Source organism: Bos grunniens, chromosome X, assembly GCF_055505025.1.
Source record: "Bos grunniens cultivar Pamir isolate PY7600 chromosome X, Bosgru_T2T1.0, whole genome shotgun sequence".
NCBI classification, from domain to species: domain Eukaryota; kingdom Metazoa; phylum Chordata; class Mammalia; order Artiodactyla; family Bovidae; genus Bos; species Bos grunniens.
Genome location: NC_141194.1, coordinates 11,282,120 through 11,306,624, shown reverse-complemented (window position 1 = coordinate 11,306,624; position 24,505 = coordinate 11,282,120). Strand labels below are relative to the sequence as shown.

The following is a 24,505-nucleotide window of genomic DNA, read 5'->3' as shown; positions in this document are numbered from 1 at the left end:
TGGGGATCAAACCTGTGTCCCCTGCATTGGCAGGTGGATTCTTAGCCACTGCACCACCAGAGAAGTCCCCAAAGTAAGTCTTAAAATTAACTGAAAACCTTCAACTTTGTTCCTTTTAGTTTTGTGGGCTGCCATCTATGGGGTCGCACAGAGTCAGAAGTGACTTAGCAGCAGCAGCAGCAGCAGCAGCAAACTGGTATAAGCATAAATAGTCTTGATTTAGCTATGTTGATTCAGCTCAGTTTTATTGGCATTCTATATTGCTCTAGACAAATTTACCAATATTGATTCTCATGTATCTATTGCACTGTACTCATTAAGATTTTTTTCAAATATTTGTTTGTATTTAATCTGTTTCTTTTCCTACTCATCTGGATGTAAGTCCATGCAAACTTGAAATCTGTGAACAATATCCATACTGTGAATTCTCAGCTTTGTAATCTGACCTTTAACTTTCTTCCTTTACTTTTTTGTAAAAAAAAAATTATAAATTGATTTACAATATTATCAATATGTGTCACATGGACGACATAGTGATTCACAGTTTTAATATATTTATAGTTAATATCAATCTATATTTATAGTAATGTATACTATAGTATATATACACACATGTATATGTATGTATATACACACATATACATGTATGTATACATGTATGTGCACATACATGTATATGTATGTGCACATACATATAGAGAGTAATGTATACTATAGTAATGTATATACTACTATATAGTAAGTATATGTATACTTGTAAGTATATATAGTAAGAATATGTTACTAATAGTAATATAGTAATTTATATTTAATGTACGGAGAAGGCGATGACACCCTACTCCAGTACTCTTGCCTGCAAAAATCCCATGGATGGAAAGGCCTGGTGGGCTGCAGTCCATGGGGTCGCTAAGAGTTGGACACGACTGAAGCGACTTAGCAGCAGCAGCAGCATATTTAATGTAAAATATTGGCTACATCCCCTGTGCCATACAATATAGCCTTGTAGCTTATTTATTTCATATGTATTAGTCTATATCCTTTAATCCCCACCCATCTATTGCCTGCTCCCTCCCTCTCCATACTGGGATCCAGTAGTTTCTCTATATCTGTGAAGTCTGCTTCTTTTTTTGTGAAATTCACTAGCTTGTTGAATTTTTTAGGTTCCACATTTACGCGATATCATATACAGTATTTGTCTTTCTCTTGGACTTACTTCACGAAGCATAATGGCCCCCAAGTAGACACAGGCTGCTGAAAGTGGCAAAATTTTGTTCTTTTTTACGGCTGAGTAGTATTCCATGGCATATGTGCACCACGTCTCGATCCATTCCACTCTTGATAAGACAGGTGCTTTGTTTCCACGTCTTACCTACTCTCAATAGTGCTGCTGTGGACATTGAAGTGCATGCATCTTTTTAAAAAAAATTTGAAGTATAGTTGATTTACACTGTTGTCTTAGTTCCAACTGTACAGCCAAGTGATTCAGTTACACACATACATGGAACTATTCTTCTTCAGATTCTCTTCCCATATAGGTTATTACAGTATATTACCATTACTTGTGCTGTATAACAGATGCTTGTTGATTACCTAATTTATATATAGTAGTGTGTACATGCAGAGAAGGCGATGGCACCCCACTCCAGTACTCTTGCCTGGAAAATCCCATGGACGGAGGAGCCTGGAAGGCTGAAGTCCATGGAGTCACTGAGGGTTGGACACGACTGAGCAACTTCACTTTCACTTTTCACTTTCATGCCTTGGAGAAGGAAATGGCAACCCACTCCAGTGTTCTTGCTTGGAGAATCCCAGGGATGGGGGAGCCTGGTGGGCTGCCGTCTATGGGGTTGCACAGAGTCGGACACGACTGAAGCGACTTAGCAGCAGCAGTAGCAGCAGCAAGTATATGTCCATCCCAAACTCCCAATTTATCCCTCCCTCTTCTTCTCTCCCTTGGTTACAATAAGTTTTATTTTCTGTGTCTCTGAGTCTCTGCTTTGTAAATAAGTTCATTTGAGTCCTATTTTAGATTCCATCTAAATGACATCATATGGTGTTTGTCTTTCTGTCCGACTTACTTCACTTAGTATGATGGTCTCTATGTCTATCATGCTGCTGCAAATGGCATTCTTTTTTAAGGCTGAGTAATATTCCCTTGTGTATACGAACCACATCTTCCTTATGCAACATCTGTCAGTGGACATTTGGGTTAATTCCAAATCTTACCTACTGTGAATGGTGTTGCTTTGAACATTGGGGTACATGTATCTTTTTGAGTAAGTTTTTGTTTTTCTTTGCATAAATACCCAGGAGTCAAATTATTGAATCATGTTGTAGCTTCATTTTTAGTTTTTTGAGGAACCTCCATGGTGTACAAGGGTTCCCTTACTCCACATACTTTCTGACACTTATCTGTGGTCTTTTTGATGATGGCCGTTCTGACAGGTGTGGTTCTGATTTGTATTTCCCTGATGACTAGTGGTGGTGAGTGTCCTTTCCTGTCCATGTTAGCTATCTGTATGTCGTCTTTAGAAAATAAATGTCCATGAATAGTTTTTTAAAAAGAAATTTTTGAATTGCAATTTACATATATGTAGACAAACAGATACAGCCTGTATAAATTGCATATATATGTGTGTGTGTGTATAAAATCCTACTGACATGCTTGTGTAATTCTTCTTGAAGATACATGTTCACTATCTGTATTCTTTGGGGAAAATGTCCGTGAATAGTCTTTAAAAAAGAAATTTGAGTTGCAATTTGCATATATGTAGAGAGATATATCAGAGAAGGCAGTGGCACCCCACTCCAGTACTCTTGCCTGGAAAATCCCGTGGATGGAGGAGCCTGGTAGGCTGCAGTCCATGGGGTCCCAAAAGTTGGATACGACTGAGCGACTTCACTTTGACTTTTCACTTTCATGCATTGGAGAAGGAAATGGCAACCCACTCCAGTGTTCTTGCCTGAAGAATCCCAGGGATGGCGGAGCCTGGTGGGCTGCCATCTATGGGGTCAAACAGAGTCGGACACGACTGAAGCGACTTAGCAGCAACAGCAGCAGCAGACAGATATATATATGTATATGCAATTTATACAGGCTATATGTATATGTATATATAAAATCTTACTGACATACTTACCAACAAGTATAATAGTTCTTGAAGCACTTATAGCACTTCTATTGGTAACTTACCTTTCAAGGCATCAGTAAAAGTCCAGGATTTGAAAATCCCCACTGTGCGTTTCCATAGCTGCATGACCACTAAGTGGTGTCCAAGTCTTTGCAACCCCGTGGACTGTATCCTGCCAGGCTTCTCTGTCCTTGGGATTCTTCAGGAAAGAATACTGGCATGGGTTGCCATTCCCTTCTCCAGTGTATCTTTCCAACCTTGGGATCACACCAACATGTCCTCAGTCTCCTGCATTGGTAAGCTGCTTCTTTACCTGCTGAGCCATCGGGGATTGCAGTAGAGGGATTTGAGTTTTAAAAAAACGTACTGATCAGAGAGATGCTCCATAGCTGAAAGCACTGATTTGAGATCACAGAAGTGTGGGCCAACATCCACAGGGAAATGCTGCCATTCCCAGGACAAGGACAGACCTGAAGGAGGGGCTCAAGGAAACTCTTGGCTGGCACTCCTGGTGTATGTGAGTTGCGTGATAGATGTGTCCGAGGAAGCCAGACCCACCAGAAACAACGTCCACGCTGGGGCAGCAAAGTGGAAGAGAGATGCCTCTTGCTTTCTTCTCCCAGTTTCAGGCTCCTGTTAGTCCCAACCCTCCTGTAACATGAGGAGAAACGGAAGGTCAAACCCTACTGTGACCCACCAGGTCAACTGCCGGATTGTAGAAGACCTTCCTGTAGACCAGTTGACCCTTTTCATCTGCTGTCAATTCAACAGCGGGGGTCCTCCCCTTGGATTTCACCTGACAAGTCAGCAAACGACCACACTTTAAAGAGGCGAGTCTCTTGAGGTTCTCTTCTCAGCAGAGCGACCAGCTTGGACAAGAAGTTGAGGAGGACAGCTGGACAAAGAGAAAGTGGTTTCCTCCAGCTCCCATTCTAGAAGTTTTGGTGATCCTAGCATATAGCACCATGCAGGACAATGGTTATTATCCAGAATAACAGGCAGAGCAGATTTTAAACACCATGCTCAGGGGTCTCCTGTGGTAGTCCAGTGGTTACAAGTTCACCTTCCAATTCAGAGGGCTTCCCTTGTAGCTCAGCTGGTAAAGAATGTGGGAGACCTGGGTCTGATCCCTGGGTCGGCGGGGGGGGGGGGGGGGGGGGGTGGGCGTCGAGTATTCCATGCACTGTACAGTCCATGGGGTTGCAGCGACTTGGACAGACTGAGTGATTTTCAGTTTCCAATTCAGACATTCCAGGTTCAGTCCCTGGTTGGGGAGCTAAGATACCACATGATGTGCAGCCATAAACCAAAAGAGAAAACAGAAGCAGTGTTATACAAGATTTAATCAGGACTTTAAAAATGGTCCACCTCAAAAAAAATACTTTACATTTTTAAAATATTTTTAATTGGAGGATAATTGCTTTATGATCTTGTGTTAGTTTTTGTGATACACCAACAGGAGGCAGCCATAAGTATACTATTATTTATGTCTCCTTCCTTTTGATATCCACATGAATGAGCCATATATTCCCTGCCTTGCCTACTGTAAATGGTGCTGCTATGAACACTGAGGTACATATATCTTTTAAAAAAAAAATTACAGTTGGTTTACAACATTGTGTTTCTGGTACACAGCAAAGTGATTCTGTTATATACACACATATGTGTATATACACAAATATATTCTTTTTTAAAATTCTCATCTTTTATAGGTTATTACAAGATCCTGAGTAGAGTTTCCTTTGCTACAGAGTAACTCCTTGTTGATTATATATTATTATATATGATATTATATTACATTATTATTACATAGTATTACATGATTATATAAATTACTATTATATTTTATATTTATGAATAAGTATAGTAGTTTTATATTTATGAATTCCAAGCTCCTGGTTTACCCCTGCCCTGCCCTTTATCCTCTGGTGACCATAGAGCCTGTTCTCTATGTCTCAGTCTTTGTATTTTGTAAATAAGTTCATTTGTGTCGTATTTTAGATGCTGCACATGAGTGATGTGGTGTTTGTCTTTCTCTTTTCTCTCCCTCACCCCATTACAAAAAATATTAAAATAATTTTTTACAAAAAGCTATGCTTGGTAGGTGGAGAAGGCAATGGCACCCCACTCCAGCACTCTTGCCTGGAGAATCCCAGGGACTGGGGAGCCTGGTGGGCTGCCGTCTATGGGGTCACACAGAGTCAGATATGACTGAAGCAACTTAGCAGCATGCTTGGTAGGAGAACAGACTTATGGACCTGAGGAGAGGGTGAGATGTATGGAAAGAGCAACCTGGAAACTTCCATCACCATATGTAACAGAGAGAGCCAACGGGAATTTGCTCTGTGTCTCAGGGAACTCAAACAGGGGCTCTGTGTCAACCTAGAGGAGTGGGATGTGTAGGGAGGTTCAAAAGGGAGGGGAGATATGTATACCTATGGCTGACTCATGTTGAGGTTTGACAGAAAACAGCAAAATTCTGTAAAGCCATTATCCTTCAATTAAAAAAATAATAAATTTAAAAAAAGAAAAGCGATGCTGGGAACATCTCTCTTTCTGCATTTACAGGGAACCCTGGCCTTCACCTGTAACCTTGTCCCCTAATAAACCCAAGAGCCCTTGGTCAGGACATTCTCTGGACTTCTCAAAACTTTAGATACAATAGTTGCTTGGTACCCTGGAAACCATGACTGCATCTTTGGCATTATTTATATATATATATTTTCCCATTAATGTCTTGCTTCTCATCCTGGGGTGGGAACAAAAATTGACAATTGAAATCAGAAGCTGAGACTTTGTTTCAAGGCTACTGCAGAGAAGCTGAATCACCAAAAAACAAACAAATTAAATAAAAGCATTCAACCAAATTTCCTAAAAAAATGTTTGAAAGTAACTTTATTATTTTGGGATGGACAGGAACAGAAATCCTGCAAAGTGTCTTGGGGAAGGTCTGAAATGTTCAAATGTATAACAAAGCAGAATACATAAAGGAACTTGGAAAGATGGGAATGAGTGTGTACCTCCCACTGATGACAGAAATCCATTATTGAAAGAAGTTGTGTTGTTCGGTCCCTAAGTCGTGTCCAGCTCTGTGACCCCTTGGACTGCAGCTCGCCAGGCCTCCCTATCCATCACCAACTCCCGGAGTTCATTCAGACTCACATCTATCGAGCTAGTGATGCCATCCAGCCATCTCATCCTCTATCGTCCCCTACTCCTCCCGCCTTCAATCTTTCCCAGCATCAGGGTCTTTTCCAATGAGTCAACTCTTCGCATGAAGTGGCCAAAGTATTGGAGTTTCAGCGTCAGCATCTGTCCTTCCAATGAATATTCAGGACTGATTTCCTTTAGGATGGACTGGCTGGATCTCCTGGCAGTCCAAGGGACTCTCAGAGTCTTCTCCAACACCACAGTTCAAAAGCATCAATTCTTTGGCTCTCAGTTGAAAGGAGAGGGTGACCTTAACCTTCCTTCCACTAGAATGTTCTGCATTTAACTTGTGTTAATAACTCTGGGCTTCCCTGGTGTCTTAATCATAAAGAACCCACCTGCCGTTGCAGGAGACCAGGGTTTGATCCTTGGGTCGGGAAGATCCCCTGGAGGAGGGCATGGCCACCCACTCCAGTATTCTTGCCTGGAGAATCCCATGGACAGAGGGGCCTGGTGGGCTACAGTCCATGGGATCGCAAAGAGTTGGACATGACTGAGCGACTAAACGACAACAGTAACACTCTGACCCATGGAGCATCATCTGGAATGACTGGCGGTTTAGCTCTTTCATGTTATCCCTCACCCCATCCCCCACCAAAACTCTGATGGATGCTTTCAGAGTCTCGTTTTTGAATTCAGGGAACATTAACTCTTTTACTGTGAAATCTGGCTGCTAAGAAAGGAAGTGATGGAGAAATAAATGGCTGAAGCCCGGACTCAAAAGACAGCGGGGGTCATCACAATGTCTGTGCCCCTGAGAAGACAAAAATCCATCCTGTGTTGAACTAGGGAAATTAAATTTAGTTTGCACACAATGGTTTTATATGAAAAACAAGTTTTTAGCCATCTGCGGGTTATAGGCCGGTTTAGCTTTCCATCAGTCCCTTTAATTGATAATACAGTACAGTCCACCTTACAAACAGAGAGTGTTTTCAGATAATGAAACTTCCTGTCAATTAGAAAGGGGAGAAAATTTTGGTGATGAACGTTCAGTTCAAGGAGCTAGTGGTTGCTGTCCTTGGGTAATGCATTGTGTCTTCCTTTTAAGTAGTCTTCTTGTTGTGTTTGAGTCTCCGTGAATTCTTGCAGCTGCCTCCAGCAAAAACTATTCAGGTTTATAAGAAGATAAACATTTCTTTGCTGGAATTTGGCAGGGACAGCGAGTGTGGTCTTTGGTAGCCATGAACTCAAGATAAAGAACCCATCTTAGAAGTATGCTAGGGGCTTTGCAGGTGGTCCAGTGGTTAAGACTCTGTGTTTGCAGTTTCCTAGGATATGCCCCGGAGAAGGCAATGGCACCCCACTCCAGTACTCTTGCCTGGAAAATCCCATGGATGGAGGAGCCTGGTAGGCTGCAGTCCATGTGGTTACAAAGAGTCAGACACGACTGAGTGACTTCACTTTGACTTTTCACTTTCATGCATTGGAGAAGGAAATGGCAACCCACTCCAGTGTTCTTGCCTGGAGAATCCCAGGGATGGCGGAGCCTAGTGTGCTGCCATCTATGGGGTCACAAAGAGTCGGACACGACTGAAGCGACTTAGCAGCAGCAGTAGCAGCAGCAGGATACGCCCATCATACACAGATTGAGCAGTAGTGATTCCAAGGGGCTCAGGCTTCCATAGTGGCTTAGACAGTAAAGAATATGCCTGCAGTGCCAGAGACGTGGGTTCAATCCCTGTGTTGGGAAGATCCCCTGGAGAAGGGAATGGCAGCCCACTCCAGTATTCTTGCCTGGAGAATCCCATGGATAGAGGAGCCTGGTGGGCTACAGCCCATGAGGTCGCAGAGAGTTGGACACGACTGAGTGACTAACACTTGCACTTCCCGAAGGGCTAGGGTTCCATCTCTGTTAGTGAACTAAAGATTCCCATGTGCCATGTGGTGCAGCCAAAAAAATAAAAGTATCTTTAAAAAATTTAGCTTCTATAGAGGTTGAGACTTTTCACAATCAAAAGTCCATTTTTCCATAAAATAGACTTTATTTTATGAAGTTTTGCTCAAAGAAAAATCTAAATTTGTAGAAAGAATGAAGACATTTGATAAAAATATATATATATATATATATATCCCCAGTGTGTAGCAGCAGAGAACGTTGTCTCCTAAATTGCACATCAAAATGCTATCCTCCACGGAAATTGTGTTCCCTTTAACTCTACAGGAAATTTTAGTGGCCACGAGATAACAGTACCGCTTGTAGCAGAACCTTATCTCCCAGGACAGAAACAAAGAGCTTGAATGAAACCATCTGACAAAGAGAGGAGAATTAGAAATGCCTAAGAATTTGGTTCCCTGGAGAAGGGAATGACAACCCACTCCAGTATTCTTGCCTGGAGAATTCTATGGACAAAGGAGCCTGGTGGGCTGCAGTCCATGGGGTCCCAAAGAGTTGGATACGACTGAGCGACTAACATTTTCCTTTCAGGAATTTGGCTACGTCAGAAAAAGGGCAATTCTATCATTGATTTATGACTCTCTAGGTGGTTCTTACAATGAAAAATGTCGCTGAGTCGTGACCCCATGGACTGTAGCCCTCCAGGCTCCTCTGTCCATGGGATTCTCCAGGCAAGAATACTGGAGTGGGTTGCTATTTCCTTCTTCAGGGGATCTTCCAGGGATCAAACCTGTGTCTCCTGCATTGGCAGACGGATTCTTTATCACTGAGCCACCAGGGAAGCCCTCAGTTTTGTATGGCTTTAAAATATCTCATGTCTGAGCTAAGACCCACTGCTGCTGCTACTGCTGCTAAGTCACTGCAGTCGTGTCCGACTCTGTGCGACCCCATAGACGGCAGCCCACGAAGCTCCCCTGTCCCTGGGATTCTCTAGGCAAGAACACTGGAGTGGGTTGCCATTTCCTTCTCCAATGCATGAAAGTGAAAAGCGAAAGTGAAGACGCTCAGTTGTATCCGACTCTTATCGACCCCATGGACTGCAGCCCACCAGGCTCCTCTGTCCATGGGACTTTCCAGTCAAGAGTACTGGAGTGGGGTGCCATTGCCTTCTCCATAAGACCCACAGTGTCCTCTAATAAATAGGAGTAGAAAATAGCAAAGTCAGAATCTAGATAGATAAGCAAGTAGGAGAAAGGTGAATTCACCACCTCTCAGATTCTCTCATCATTGTGTGAGAGCTTAGAATCTTCAATTTCTCCTTATATTTTATAGCATTAAATTCACTAAGGCATAATACCTCCCATTATATTGAACACATTCCTTTCAATCATATCTGTACAATGTTGGAGGCTTGATAAATTCTGTTATTGAGGTTCAATTTATTGGGGTTGCTACTTTTTGTGAATATGCCTTAAATTCTACCTGATTGTTGTTCAGTCACTCAGTCATGTCCAACTCTTTGTGACCCCATGGACTGAAGCATGCCAGGCCTCCCTGTCCATCACCAACTCCTGGAGTTTACTCAAACTCATGTCCATCGAGTCAGTGATGCCATCCAACCATCTCATCCTCTGTCGTCCCCTTCTCCCGCCTCCAATCTTTCCCAGCATCAGGGTCTTTCCCAGTGAGTCAGTTCTTCACATCAGGTGGCCAAAGTATTGGAGCTTCAGCTTCAGAATCAGTCCTTCCAATGAACACCCAGGACTGATCTCCTTTAGGATGGATTGGCTGATTCTCCTTGCAGTCCAAGGGACTCCCAAGAGTCTTTTCCAACACCACAGTTCAAAAGCATCAATTCTTCAGTGCCCAGCTTTCTTTATAGTCCAACTCTCACATCCTTATATGACTACTGGGAAAACCATACTCACCTTCTGAGGTTCTCTTTATCCTGGTCAGGATAAGTTCTCAAAGAGCAGACTGCTTACCTCTCCAATGTTTCTCAGGAGCATAAATTGTTGCCAAAGATTTTCCAGGGTTTTTGACAGTTCTGGATACTTTATTTACCTTATTGGATACTTTAATATATGTATTCCTTGACTGAGTCTCAGGTGTAGAAAAAAAAAAAAAAAAACCTGAGTATGCAATAAACTCATTCTTTGTCTCCTGAGGAATAAAAATTACAGTCATGCACAGGAGTGAAATTCTAAAAGCACAGGAAAAAAAAAAGGAACATAGTAATGCATTCAGTGTGAAAGGGAAGAATGCTGACTTTTTACTTATGGATGAAAATGTGGAACGGTGACCAGTGTTTATAATAACGGATGAACACTGGAAATGTTGAGGACCCTGGGCATCCCAAGGTCAAGACTGTGTCTGGTGCAACTTCATTCTATTTCCTTTTCTCATCTTATCCAAGCTCTACTGATTTTCATAAAAATGTGCATAACAGGAAGTGGCCATTCACATTTATGGAAGTACCCAGAGGCTGAATACCTTCCCACCATCTCTGTGTTGAATTAAGACTGATCACAACCATATATATATATATATATATATATATATATATATATATATATATTTTAACCATGAAAAATGGTGATTGCCGTCACATGAGATGAAGGCAAGGACACATTTTCCACACGATTCCATAAATCTGAATTTAAAGAGCTTCATTACTCTTCATGAAAACAAGCGGTTCATATTCACTGTTTAGATCCACTTTGCATGGTAAAATGATCAGGCTTTCCTTGATGGAATGGGAGTTTACAGTTTCTTGATTTTTTTTTTCCCCTCCTAATTTAAAACCTTCTGTTGTGGTGCTTTGTTGTTTTTTTGTTGTTGTTGTTTTTGTTTTTTTAACTTTCTTTTGTTTTGCTTTTTTGGTTAGGTCACGATGTTAGTAACGTGTGTGCTGTTCAAGCTGGCGAGAAAACCAGTTAACCAGCCAGTGTCAGGATGTTTGTGGTGTACAGAAGACAAAGTGTTTAAATAGACTTGAATTCCCAGTCCTCAGCCATGGTTTAACTTAAAATTATCAGCCTAGTATTGGTGCCAAGATAGAAAACATGGATCTTTGCAAAGATAAACAGATCTCAGAAATTGCACCAAGCACAGGTAACTCTGTTTTCTAAAGAGACTTTTTAAATTGTTTTTTTTGTTTGTTTTTGTTTTTGTTTTGTTTTTTGGATTGTGTGGATTTTTGACAGGAAACGGGGTAATGGGAGTTTGCTTTCACTGAGCTTTCTTGAACTATACCCTTTACTTAATCCTGGTGCCATTTATAAAACCTAAGGAGTTAACTTGGATCCAGTGATAACTGTAAAGACAGTTCAGATGCTGCTATTTTGGCATTTATTTATTTGATTCTTTTGTGACATGCACACTCTTAGTTGCGTCATCTGGGATCTATTTCCCCAAGCAGGGATGGAGCCCGGGCCACATGTATTGGGCACTCTGGGTCTCAGCCCTTGGACCACAAGGGACGTTCCATATTCGAGTATTATAATCAGTTCCATTCAGTCACTCAGTCGTGTCCGACTCTTAGCCACCCCATGGACTGCAGCCTACCGGGCTCCTCCGCTGTGGGATTTTCCAGGCAAGAGTACTGGAGTGGGGTGCCGTTCACGTATAGGTGGTATTATATACTTGTCTATCTCTCTGTGACTGACTTCACTCAGTGTGACAGTCTTGAAGTCCATGCTGTTGCAGATGGCATTATCTCAGTCTTGTTTATGGCCGAGTAGTATCCCAGTGTGTACATGTAGCATGTCTTCTTTGGGTATTCATCAGTCAGTAGACATTCAGATTGTTCCCACGTCCTGGCTATTGTGAACAGTGCTGCTATGAACATGGGGTGCCTGTATCGCTTTGGTTTATATTATTGTCTGGATATATGTCCAGGAGTGGATTGTTGAATCACATGCTAGCTGGGTTTTTAAAGGAACCTCTGCTGTGCTCCATAGCGGCTGCCTCAGTTCACTTTCCCACCAACAGTGTAGGAGGCTTCCCTTTTCTCCACACGCTCTCCAGCATTAATTGTTTGTAGATTTTTGGATGATGGCCATTCTGACCTGTGGGAGGTGATAACTTCATTGTTGTTTTGATTTGCGTTTCTCTAATAACTAGTGATTCAAAGCATCTTTTCATGTACCTGTGTCCATCTGTATGTCTTCTTTGGAGAAACGTCTATTTAGGTGTTTTGCCCACCACCAGGGAAGCCCAGGAATCCTGGAGTGGGTAGCCTATCCCTTCTCCAGCGGCTCTTCCGGACCCAGGAATCAAGCTGGGGTCTCCTGCATTGCAGGCAGATTCTTTACCAACTGAGCTCTGAGGAAAGCCCCAATTTTTAACAGACTTGTTTTTTCATATTGAGTCAACTGAGCTGCACATATACTGCCTTTTAAATTGAGCTAACACGTTGCACTATCACGCAAGACATTGTGAAGTCACGATAGCATAAACAGAAGCATAAAATACCATACGTGGTAGAAATAATATGAAGCCTGCCACTTGGTAAGAAGATTTACTCAGGTAGCATAATAATAGAAAGATATGAGACAATAAAAAAGTGAGGGTATTTTATCTTCTCTTCTTATATAGGAACCCTCCAGTCCGCCTGAGGAACGTAAATGAAGTCTAGATGAACTGTGAGATGGTGTTGTCTTGGGCAGTTAATTCTCCCTCTGGAGTGACTCGGGCATTTCATCTCTTTATAGCTTCCTTCTCTCTGATGATCATCCTCTGGCTGACTGCTCTTATCAGATGCTGGTGACTGATGGCCAGGCCGCCTGTTGAGATCATATTGATTGAGGTCACTGCCCGTGAGCTCTTTCCAGAACCTTCTTAGCGGAAACTAGAGATCCTGTGAAATTGGACACCATTCCCCATTCTGACAGGAGACTCTTGTGTAGAAATGCATGCACGTTTCTGTACTTCATACAGGGTGAACCATGGTGCCTCGCCAAAGGAATCATCTGACCCACAAAGAAAGAAAATTCCATGCTTGTCAAAGGAAGCCCCACACCCTTTAAAATTTATCAACAGTTTTCTTTGTGATTCTTTTTTTTTTTTTTTTGAACTGAGGATTCATTGAAGAAATATCTTCTCTGTGGCTTTTCTTTGGGAAGTGATGAATCGGGCCATTAGAGAGGAACAGATGGCCAGGGGCAGATTATGTCGGTCTCAAAGAGCCGTTGTCACTGTTCAAATAAAGATGGTCATTGTTATTCTTGCCACGGAGCGCTCTTTAACTTACGAGTGCACTTGAAACCCACATTTGCACATGGCGTTTTCTCTGCGTTTCATTCTAATAAACGGTGTAGTCCTCATAGTACGAGACAGCACACCTCTGGTAGGTCTGATGCTGTAAATCTTCTCCTTCCAAAAGGCATGTCTCTTCTTTATTTTTATTTTTTAATATTTATTGGAGTATAGTTGATTTACAACATCGTGTTAGTTTCAGCTATACAGCAAAGTGAATCCGTTTTATATATCTATATACATTTATTCCCTCTTTTCCAGATTCATTTCCCATATAGGTCATTACAGAGTATACAGTAGAGTTCCCTGCACTATACAGGAGGTCCTTACTAGTTATCTGTCTTATATATTATAGTAGCAGCAATAGAGAAAGGAGTGGCAACCTGATCCAGTATCCTTGCCTGGGAAATCCCATGGGCAGGGGAGCCTGGTGGGCTACAGCCCATGGGGTTGCAAAGAGTCAGACACAACCAAGCGACTAAGAAACAGCTGGTCAGCAATGTTGTGATGGTTTCAGCTGACCTCTGAAGGGACTCAACCATACCTATACACATATCCATTCTTCCCCAAACACCCTTTTTGTTTTTTGTTTCTTTTCCCTAAACTTCTCGGTGCTCTTCTGGAGGCATTATTTTATGTAGGCTTCCCCAGTGGCTCAGTGGGTAAAGAATTCGCCTGCAATGCAATTGACACAACCCGGGTTTGATCCCTGGGTTGGGAAGATTCCCCTGGAGGAGGAAATGGCAACCCACTCCAGCACTCTTGCCTGAAAAATCCCATGGACACAGGAGCTTGGAGAGCTACAGTCCATGAGTTGACAAAGAGACATAGCTGAGCACACACGTGTTATTTTATGTAATACCAGTTTATTATCATATTCATAGCTTTCTATTTTTTTTTTTTATTCATAGCTTTCTAAACTGAGGACAGGTTGGTTTTACTTAACAGTAAACCTTCATTCTTGCAGATCATAAATTATGATAAGTGCTCCATACAATTATTACTCATTCCTTCCACCCACAGACCTGTCCCAGAATGACTGCTAAATTATGTCATCAACCTATTCATACCTCAAAATAAAGACCTTCATTCCAAATATTGCCATGAATTATTAGCATGATAGCATGGATTAGAAAGGATGGAGAATTTGGGCTGCTTATGTAGGAATCTGCCTGTAACCTTGAACTTTAAAAAACGCCATAAAAGCAAGTCGATACAGAGTATAAATTATACTTCTTGACCAAGAATCACCCACTGTGTAACATACACTTACTCACAGGCAGCCTTATTTTCCCTTCTGGGTATCATTTTGTTAATTCAAATTCAGTTTTATTGCATTTTTCTGAGCCATGAGTCAGTCCTTTTAAGGTCTGCGCTGAGGTTTCAAAAGCTATTCAGAATGGCAAGAGCATTCTGTTGCTTTGTCAGGAGTATATTTCCAAAAAAGAATTATGCATCTGGCATTTGGAGTATATTCTTAAAAAGAAATTGTTTTGGCTTGGGAATACGTCGCTGTAGAACGTCCCTAAATTAACCATATTAGAGATGAAGTGTATGTTAATAATGACAGTTGATGCTTAAATTCATTGCCTTCATCATCTCGTAAGTTCCTGGGAAAATGTCATTTAAACCCAGTGGCATTCCTGTTATCTATTCCTTGTAAACATCAAGATAGTTTTAATAGTATTTCTTTTCTGATGATGTTCTGAACATGCAAATGATTTTCTAGAATGCCTTAGAGTAACTGTGCAAAATTTAAGAGTTTGGCTGCCACAATCCATGGGGTTGCAAAGAGTCTGACATGACTTAGTCACTGAACAAAAAGCAGAAAACCTTTACATTGGAGAGATATAATTCACCAACTGAATCGTATTGAATGACTCTAAATCCTTGTGAAAAAAACATAGCTCAAAAAGAAGAATCCTCTTGTGTCGTCGATTGTTTTATCTTCAGAGTACTGCCGTCATGAGTGTTGAATCAAATTCTGATAATTAGGCATAGTTCCATTTCTTGGGCTTCATGAGTATGACTTATTCAGTTATTGGGGCTTCCCTGGTTGTTCAGGCAGTAAAGAACCTCCCTGTAATGAGGAAGACCTGGGTTCAATCCCTGGGTTGGGAAGATCCCCTGGAGAAGGGAATGGCAACCCACTCCAGTATTCTTGCCTGAAGGATCCCCATGGACAGAGGAGCCTGGCGGGCTGCAGTCCATGGGGTCGAAAAGAGTCGGACACAACTGAGCCAACCCAAGCATGCATTTAACAGCTATTTATTCCATGCCTGTTGTGTTAGGAACCTGCAAGGCATTAGAAAAGTATCCAGCAAAACACTATCTTGCCCCAACACGGTTCAAGGTTATGTGAAGAGAGAGGCATTAACAGATAAATGCATATGGCTTGGCTGTAAGGCTTCCTATTTCCAGGCACTCAAGAATGTGGGTAACAGCTAGGGGCCAGACAGTTACAGCTCTTTGGACAAATATGGCCCCTGTCTCGCTTTTGCAAATAAAGTTTTATTAGAACAGAGCCACACTCATTCATGCATGCATTGTCCATGGATGTTTGCATTGACACATGAGCGTTAACTTTTGTGATATGTCCGACATGCCACATTGTGTGAAGTTAAGTTGCACAGTTTAATGATTTGATACATTTATACGTTGCAAAAGGATTTGCATCATAGCATTATCTAAGCCCTCCACCACCTCCATTTATTTTTTTTAAAGATAGCCCTGGGTGATGGTGAAGGACAGGGAAGCCTGGCAGTTGAACAACAGCAACTCTGTAGTAGCTTTCAAGTAATACAATACAGTGTTGGTTGCTCTCAGCCCCGCACTGAGCATCAGTTTCCCAGAACTTACTCATCGCCTGCTGCTGCTGCTAAGTCACTTCAGTCATATTCGACTCTGCGACCCCATAGACGGCAGCTCGCCAGGCTCCCCTGTCCCTGGGATTCTCCAGGCAAGAGCACTGGAATGGGTTGCCATTTCCTTCTCGAATGCAAGAAAGTGAAAAGTGAAAGTGAAGTTGCTCAGTCGTGTCCGACTCTTCGCAACCCCACAGACTGGAGCCCACCAGGCTCCTCCATCCATGGGACTTTCCAGGCAAGAGTACTGGAGTGGGTTGCCATTGCCTTCTTCTAACTGCCCATTTATACTCTTTGACCAATGTTCAAACAAAGCATTCTTCTTGACAGCTAGAGAGAGAGAGAGATCAGTTGCTCAGTCGTGTCAGACTCTTTGAGACCCCATGAATCGCAGCACGCCAGACCTCCCTGTCCATCACCAACTCCCGGAGTTCACTCAGACTCACGTCCATCGAGTCAGTGATGCCATCCAGCCATCTCATCCTCTGTCGTCCTCTTCTCCTCCTGCCCCCAATCCTTCCCAGCATCAGAGTCTTTTCCAATGAGTCAACTCTTTACATGAGGCGGCCAAAGTACTGGAGTTTCAGCTTTGGCATCATTCCTTCCAAAGAAATCAGCTAGAACCTGGAAAAAATCCCAAATGCCCATCACTGCATGAATAGATAAATACACTGTGGTATATCCATCTAAATGAATCCTATTCCTCAAAGAAAGGAGCAAGTCACAGGGACATGTTACAGCTGAATGAACTATAAAAACAGTATGCTAAGCAAAAAATAAAGGGTATGATTCCATTCATTTGACATGTAGGCAAAGGCACTTTTATTTTTTTCCCTAGAGAATAGCAGTTGCCTGAGTTGAAAGTGCAGTTGCCTGAATATGGGCACAAGAGGACTTTTTAAAGGGATGTAAATATTCTAACTGAAAAGTGAAAGTGAAGTTGTTCAGTCGTGTCCAACTCTGCGAACCCATGGCCTGTAGCCTACCAGGCTTCTCGGTCCATGGGATTTTCCAGGTAAGAATCCTGGAGTGGGTTGGCAAGCCCTCCTTTTGACCCAGGTATTGAACCCAGGTCTCGTGCATTGCAGGCAGATTCTTTACCCTCTGAGCCCCCAGGGAAGTCCTTCAGAGATTACATTCCACTCTGTTTTCCTTCCCACCTAAGTGAGAGTGATCCTGCCCCAAGAGAAATGTATTCTTTGGAAAACAGGCAATTAAACTTCCCTTAAATTTCAGCTCCCTCCAAATGATGTGGTACACTTGATTTGAGGATTGGCTTCATAGGCTCTGTTGGGCAAAACTTGAGCTTTAATTCTCATTGATGACAAAAATTTGGAGAACATCAGAAGCCATCTTAGAATAAAATAGGATAGATTATTTTGTTTTAAATTAATATTTATTTTTATCTATTTATTTGACTGTGCTGGTCTTACTTGCAGCATGTAGGATCTAGTTCCTTGATCACGGATCGAATCCCAGCCACCTGCATTGGGAGCATGGAATTTTAGCCACTGTCTCCAGGGAAGTCCCCTAGGATAGATTATTGCTTTTTTTTTTTTTTTTGGTCTCTGAGGTGTTAACCCAGTGTTTGGCAGATACAATGCACAAACTAAATATTTGCAAAATTCCTTGGCATTTTAGCTTATTGAACTGCTTAATGTAATTTTTCAACAGCTAGGGAAGTCATTTATTATACAAATGACTGCCATGAAACTATTTCAGAAATGTCTAATTATTAGCATTGTTCTTTCAGGCAGCAGTGTTTCATAGGAGAAAGCAGATTCCTCCTTTGTTTAGAAAAGCACTGATCCTTTTCTGTATAGCAAGGTTATTTTTAAAATTAATTTATTAAAAAAACTTTTTTTGACTGCTATGGGTCTTCATTGCTGCATGTGGACTTTCTCTAGTTGCAGCGAGCAGGGGCTATTGTCTAGTTGCAAAATGTAGGCTTCTCATTCCAGAGGCTTCTCTTGTAGTGGCTCCCAGGACGTAGAGCAAAGCTTTAGTAATTGTGGTACACGGGCTTAGTTGCTTCTCAGCATGTGTGATCTTCCCAGACCAGGGACTGAACCTGTGTCCCCCGCCCTGGCAGGCGAATTCTCAATCACTGGACCCACCAGGGGATGTCCAGTAATGCTATTATTGGCAATAAAAGATGGGTATCATTTGAGTCACTCAGTCATGTCCGACTCTGTAACCCCATGGACTGCATCATGCCAGGCCTCCCTGTCTATCACCAACTCCCGGAGCTTACCCAAACTCATGTCCATCGAGTCAGTGATGCCATCCAACCATCTCATCTCATGGTATGATTAGTGAAGCTCCAACACAGAGGCACAGAATTCCCAGTAATTTATGTAATGACTTCCCACTTGAAGATGTGGTATAGAATTTCTAACTCCTTACTTACAGGCTGTGGTGAGTGAGTCTCTTCCAGTGGTTAAAACAAGGAAAGCAGTTAGGAAGTAACTTAAGAGCTAGGAAACTTAAGAGCTAAGACTTCAGTCAGTATCCCCAGTGGAAGACCTATAGGTCATATATTCCCTTGATAGAATGTGGTGCCTTTGAATTCTTCCTTCCTTCCTTCCAAAAAAAAAGGCTATAACCCAATCTAGTCGTGAGAATAACCTCAAACACATCCCAGTAGGAACAGACATTCTACAAAATATTTGCCAGGTCCTTCTTCAGTCTCAAGATCTCCAAAAACAAAGGAAGCTCTGAGAGATTGTTATGGCCAAGAGGAGCCTCAGGAGCAATGGTGACTAAAGGTAATGTGGTGTTCTGAAGAGGGTCCTGGGTCACAAAGGGGACAGTGGGTAAATATGAAGGATGTATGGAGAGTGTGTGGGCTTCACTTCCTCCAGTAAAACGTGAAAGGGAACGCACTTGGGTGTTAAAGGAACTCGCATGGTGGTCCAGCAGAAGCCTGCTAGATGCCAGAGTCTGAATTGTGAAGTCGTGTTCGCATCCATGCATGCTAAATCATTTCAGTCGTGTCCAACTCTTTGGGACTGAATCCCGCCAGGCTCCTCTGTCCATAGAATTCTCCAGGCAAGGATACTGGAGCGGTTTACCATTTTCTCCTCCAGGGGCTCTTCCTGACCCAGAAACCCTAATCAGTTTATAAGAACACCCCAATACTGCTGCACTGGGGGATGAAGGGATAGCTATGTTAGAGATGTCTCAGGGCAGACTGTGTTGACTCTGTGTCTCATGCAGCTTGGATTACATCCACGGAGGAAAGAACTGGCTTGCCCAGCACCCCCATTTTCTTTTCTTTTTTTAAATATTTATTTGGCTGAGCTGAGTCTTTGTTGCAGCATGTAGAAGCTTTAGTTGCAGGGTGTAGGATCTAGTTCTCCAACAAGGGAGCGAACCTGGGCCCCCTGTGCTCGGAGTGTACAATCTTAGCCGCTGAACCACCAGGGAAGTGCCAAGCACACTTTCTGTGACTGATGGGTAGGTGTTCTGAGCAGAGTCTGTAAAGAATGAGGCCGACAATCACAGAGAATGTCGCTAAGTGCTCTATTTAGGAAAGATCGCTGCTGCTGCTGCTAAGTTGCTTCAGTCATGTCTGATTCTGTGCGACCCCAGAGACGGCAGCCCACCAGGCTCCCCCGTCCCTGGGATTCTCCAAGCAAGAACACTGGAGTGGGTTGCCATTTCCTTCTCCAATGCATGAAAGTGAAAAGTGAAAGTGAAGTTGCTCAGTCGTGTCCGACTCTTAGCAACCCCATGGACTGCAGCCTACCAGGCTCCTTTGTCCATGGGATTTTCCAGGCAAGAGTACTGGAGTGGGGTGCCATCGCCTTCTCTGAGGAAAGATCGCTAAGTGCTCCATTTAGGAAAGATCGAGAAAGAGAGTCTTTGAGAGATGCAAGGAAGCAGGCAGAGAAAGCAAGTGAGACAGAGAGAAAAGAAAAACACGGTTGTCAGAAGAAATGCAATCTGGGAGTGTTGACATGATTTTTGGAAGACTCAGCTTGTATTTTGGAATATCATTCCCCTTTGGCATTCTTTTGTACGACGCTTTCCTTAAACCGTGCCTTGCACGGTGCTTGGGACTAGATGGCCATGGCCTTGAAGACACAGTGGTAAAGATCATGACCATGTGATATTCCAGTTTGTTTAGTTTGCTTTTATAAGAGGTTGATTTTAAGCTCCTTGTAAAGATTGCATTTCCCACCCACTATCTATGACAGTGCTTGAAGTGAAAGTCGCTCAGTCGTGTCGGACTCTGGGGACCATAAGGACTGTAGCCCACCAGGCTCCTCTGTCCGTGAGATTTCTCAGGCAAAACTACCGGTGCTGGTGCTGGTGCTGGTGCTGGTGGTTTAGTCTCAAAGGCATGTCCGACTCCTGCGACCCCATGGACCATAGCCCACCAGGCTCCTGTGTCCCTGGGATTTTACCAGGCAAGAATACTGGAGTGGGTTGCCATTTCCTTCTCCAGGGGATCTTCCCCACCCAAGGATCAAACCTGAGTCTCCTGCATGGGAAGCAGATTCTTTACTGACTGAGCCACCAGGGCAGCACTAAGAATACTGGAGTTGATGCTGTGCCCTTCTCTAGGGGATCTTCCTGACCCCAGGCATCAAATCACGGTCTCCAGCATTGCTGGCAGATTCTTTACCCTCTGAGCTACCAGTGAACCCTACATAGTAAAATGGCACTGAAGATAAATTGAATACAAAGGGGAAAATGACTGGTTATTCCTGAACTTTGTCAGAAAACTGGACTCTGGAACGTTGGCCAAGAATTGCTTTGTGGCTGAAAATGGCTCGGGTAGAACCTAAGACTTCCGCACTGCCAACGGCCAGCCGTGTCCACTGGAGGGCAAATAGTCATGGACTCAATTCCAGTCTTTTCCCTTTGCTGAAGTTTTTGCGTTGTTGGTGTCTTAACTTGGGAAGACAGTGGAATTCCCTTCCATGATAGTAGAAAGAGGATTGCATCTTTTTTTTTTTTTTTAATTGTTAGGATTGATTGGATTAGCTTTTCTTAACACTGGGTCTTTGTTGCTCCATGGGAGCTACTCTCTAGTTGCAGGATTTGCAGGAAGATTCTTTACCCCTGAGCCACCAGGGGAGGCCTGGATTAACTTCTTAAATCACGTTGTCTAAGAGTACCAGTTTATTAAAAGTATAGTTCCCACGGAGAAGTTCTAATGGCCGCAAGATCCATAGTTAGCATTCAGTCAGTTCAGTTCAGTCTCTCAGTCGTGTCTGACTCTTTGTGACCCCATGGACTGTAGCACGCTAGGCCTCTCTGTCCATCACCAACTCCCGGAGTTTACTCACACTCATGTCCATTGGACTGGTGATGCCATCCAACCATCTCATCCTCTGTCATCCCCTTCTCTTCCTGCCTTCAATCTTTCCCAGCATCAGGGTCTTTTCCAATGAGTCAGCTCTTAGCATCAGGAGGCTAAAGGATTGGAGTTTCAGCTTCAATAGCAGTCCTGCCAGTGAATATTCTGGACTGATTTCCTGTAGGATGGACTGGTTGGATTTCCTTGCCATCCAAGGGACTATTCAAGAGTCTTCTCCAACACCACAGTTCAAAAGCATCATTTCATTGTCAGCATAATGAATTTTAAGAATGTATAATTAACTCTGTCATTTAATATGTAACTCAGTATGTAATTCTTGTCAAAACACAGAATTCTTGGTAAGAACTCCTGCACTGAAATATCACTTACTAGCTAGATGAAACGGAGAAGGCAATGGCACCCCACTCCAGTACTCTTGCCTGGAAAATCCCATGGATGGAGGAGCCTGGTGGGCTGTAGTCCAGCAGCAGCAGCTAGATGAAAATGTTAAGCTGTGAGATTCAAGTTCCTCATCTACAAATTGGAATATTACTAGTAGCATGAATATGTGTGTGTGTGTGTGTGTGTGCGTGCTAAGTCACTTCAGTCTTGATCAACTCTTTGTGACCCTTTGGACTGCAGCCCATCAGCCTCCTCTATCCATGGGATTCTCCAGGCAAAAATTCTTCAGTGGGTTGCCATTCCCTTCTCCATGGGATCTTCCCAACCCAGGAATGGAACCCCTGTCTCCTGTGTTTTCTGCATCGCAAGCAGATTCTTTATCACTGAGCCACTGAGTAAGCCCATGATAATGAGTGGTTCTTGTATATAAACAGGAAAGAGTTGGTGTGTTAAATTTATCAAGGTGAAACTGGACTGCCAGATACCTCATTTACTTTCACTGTGGACACATACTGCTTTATTATATGTGTACCACGAAGGAGGAAATGGCAACCCACTCCAGTATTTTCACCTGGAAAATATGTATGGACAGAGGAGCTTGGTGGGTTACCATCCAAAGGGTGGCAAAGAGTTGGACACGACTGAGCGGCTGAGCAGCAAGCGTTCTATTTCGTATGAAAAGAAACAGAATCAATTTTTGCCAGGAATTACGCTATATTCTTGATCCAATTTTAGACAAAGAAGATTACTTGAACCTCTTTAGGTGTATGTTGTATCACAGTAATACATGTGGTCATGATTTAGTTGCTCAGTGGTGTCTCACTCTTGGCAACTCTGTGGACTGTAGCTTGCCAGGTTCCTCTGTCCATGGAATTTTTCCAAGGCAAGAATACTGGAGTGGGTTGCCATTTACTTTCCCATCAGTTCAGTTCAGTTCAGTCACTCAGTCGTGTCCGACTCTTTGTGACCCCATGAATCGCAGCACGCCAGGCCTCCCTGTCCGTCACCAACTCCCGGAGTTCACTCAGACTCACGTCCATCGAGTCGGTGATGCCATCCAGCCATCTCATCCTCTGTCATCCCCTTCTCTTCCTGCCCTCAATCCTTCCCAGCATCAGATTCTTTTCCAATGAGTCAACTCTTAGCATGATGTGGCCAAAGTACTGGAGTTTCAGCTTTAGCATTATTCCTTCCAAAGAAATACATATATTTTAGATATACATTGTATCATAGTATCAGCCCTGGTGGCTCAGATGGTAAAGCGTCTGCCTGCAGTGCAGCAGACTGAGGTTCGATCCCTGGGTCAGAAAGATCCCCTGGAGAAGGAAATGGCAACCCGCTCCAGTATTCTTGCCTGAAGAATCCCATGGACAGAAGAGCCTGGCGGGCTACAGTCCATGGGGTCACATAGTCATACATGAATGAGTGACTAACACTTCCAACACTGCCTGTATCATAGCAATTCATGCCGTAATATTACATATGCCATGACTCCCAACCCAGATTTCACGCTGTTTTCACCCAGGAACATTTTTCCATTCATTATAAGTAATGACCCCAATGTTTTCACAATTGATTACACGTCCTAATGTTTTGAATATTGGTACACGTTTGCTCCTCAGTCGCTCAGTTGTGTCCAGCTCTTTGCAACCCTTTGCACTGTAGCCCACCAGGCTCCTCTGTCCATGATATTTTCCAGGCAGAACACACCGGAGTGAGTTGCCATTTCCTGCTCCACGGTACATGTAGGGTAAAGCAATAAGTGTCCACGTCAAAGTAAATGAGGTATTTGGCCAGTTTCACCTTGAACCTCATAGATTTAGTGATACACACATTATTATGTACAGGAAGAAATAACAGGGCTCATTGAAGCTGACGTCACAATTGACTCCTCAGCACAGCTTCATTTATTTGAGTGTCCCAGTCTCTAAGGGTCTTCCCTGGTGGCTCAAACGTTAAACAATCCACCTACAGTGTGGGAGACCCAGATTTGATCCCTGGGTTGGAAGGATCCGCTGGAGGAGGGCATGGCAACCCACTCCAGTATTGTTGCCTGGAGAATCCCGTGGACAGATTAGACTGGCGGGCTACAGTCCATGGGGTCTCAAAGAGTCGGACACGACTGAGTGACTAAGCACAGCACAATCACTCTTAAGAGACTGCTTATATTTACAACGCCTTGACCCAAAATGGATAATCTTGCTGCCTTTCAGGGACTGCTGCAGACAGACACTGTCTCTAACCCTGGGTTTAATTTCAACTGCCCTGTTGCTGCCTTCAAAAGCGAGCAGGCATGGGGGGAGGATGCAAAAACCTTCCACAGACTCAGAGCATGTGGCGCTGAAGTTGTCAGAGAAGGTTTGTATCTTCCTTGTACAAGGTTTTCACGCCAAAGGCCAAAAAAGGAACTGAATCATGGTCACAGGAGAACCGTCCAGCCGCAGAAGGAAAAAGCAGCTCAAACCCACATTTCACACCCAGTGGTATACATAGG

The 24,505-nt window shown here is 43.1% G+C and overlaps 1 long non-coding RNA gene across 8 annotated transcripts in view; it reads right to left on the bottom strand.

Annotated features, from left to right (window-relative positions):
• LOC147339776 (uncharacterized) overlaps positions 1–24,505 on the bottom strand; it is a 118,302-nt gene that overhangs the window by 52,751 nt on the left and 41,046 nt on the right. For 7 of the 8 annotated variants that reach the window (XR_015158474.1, XR_015158470.1, XR_015158472.1 and 4 more), the window contains exon 2: positions 3,194–16,922. This is a non-coding gene — a long non-coding RNA (uncharacterized LOC147339776). The remainder of the gene's footprint in view (positions 1–3,193; positions 16,923–24,505) is intronic. The other variant, XR_015158476.1, reaches the window with a different exon arrangement.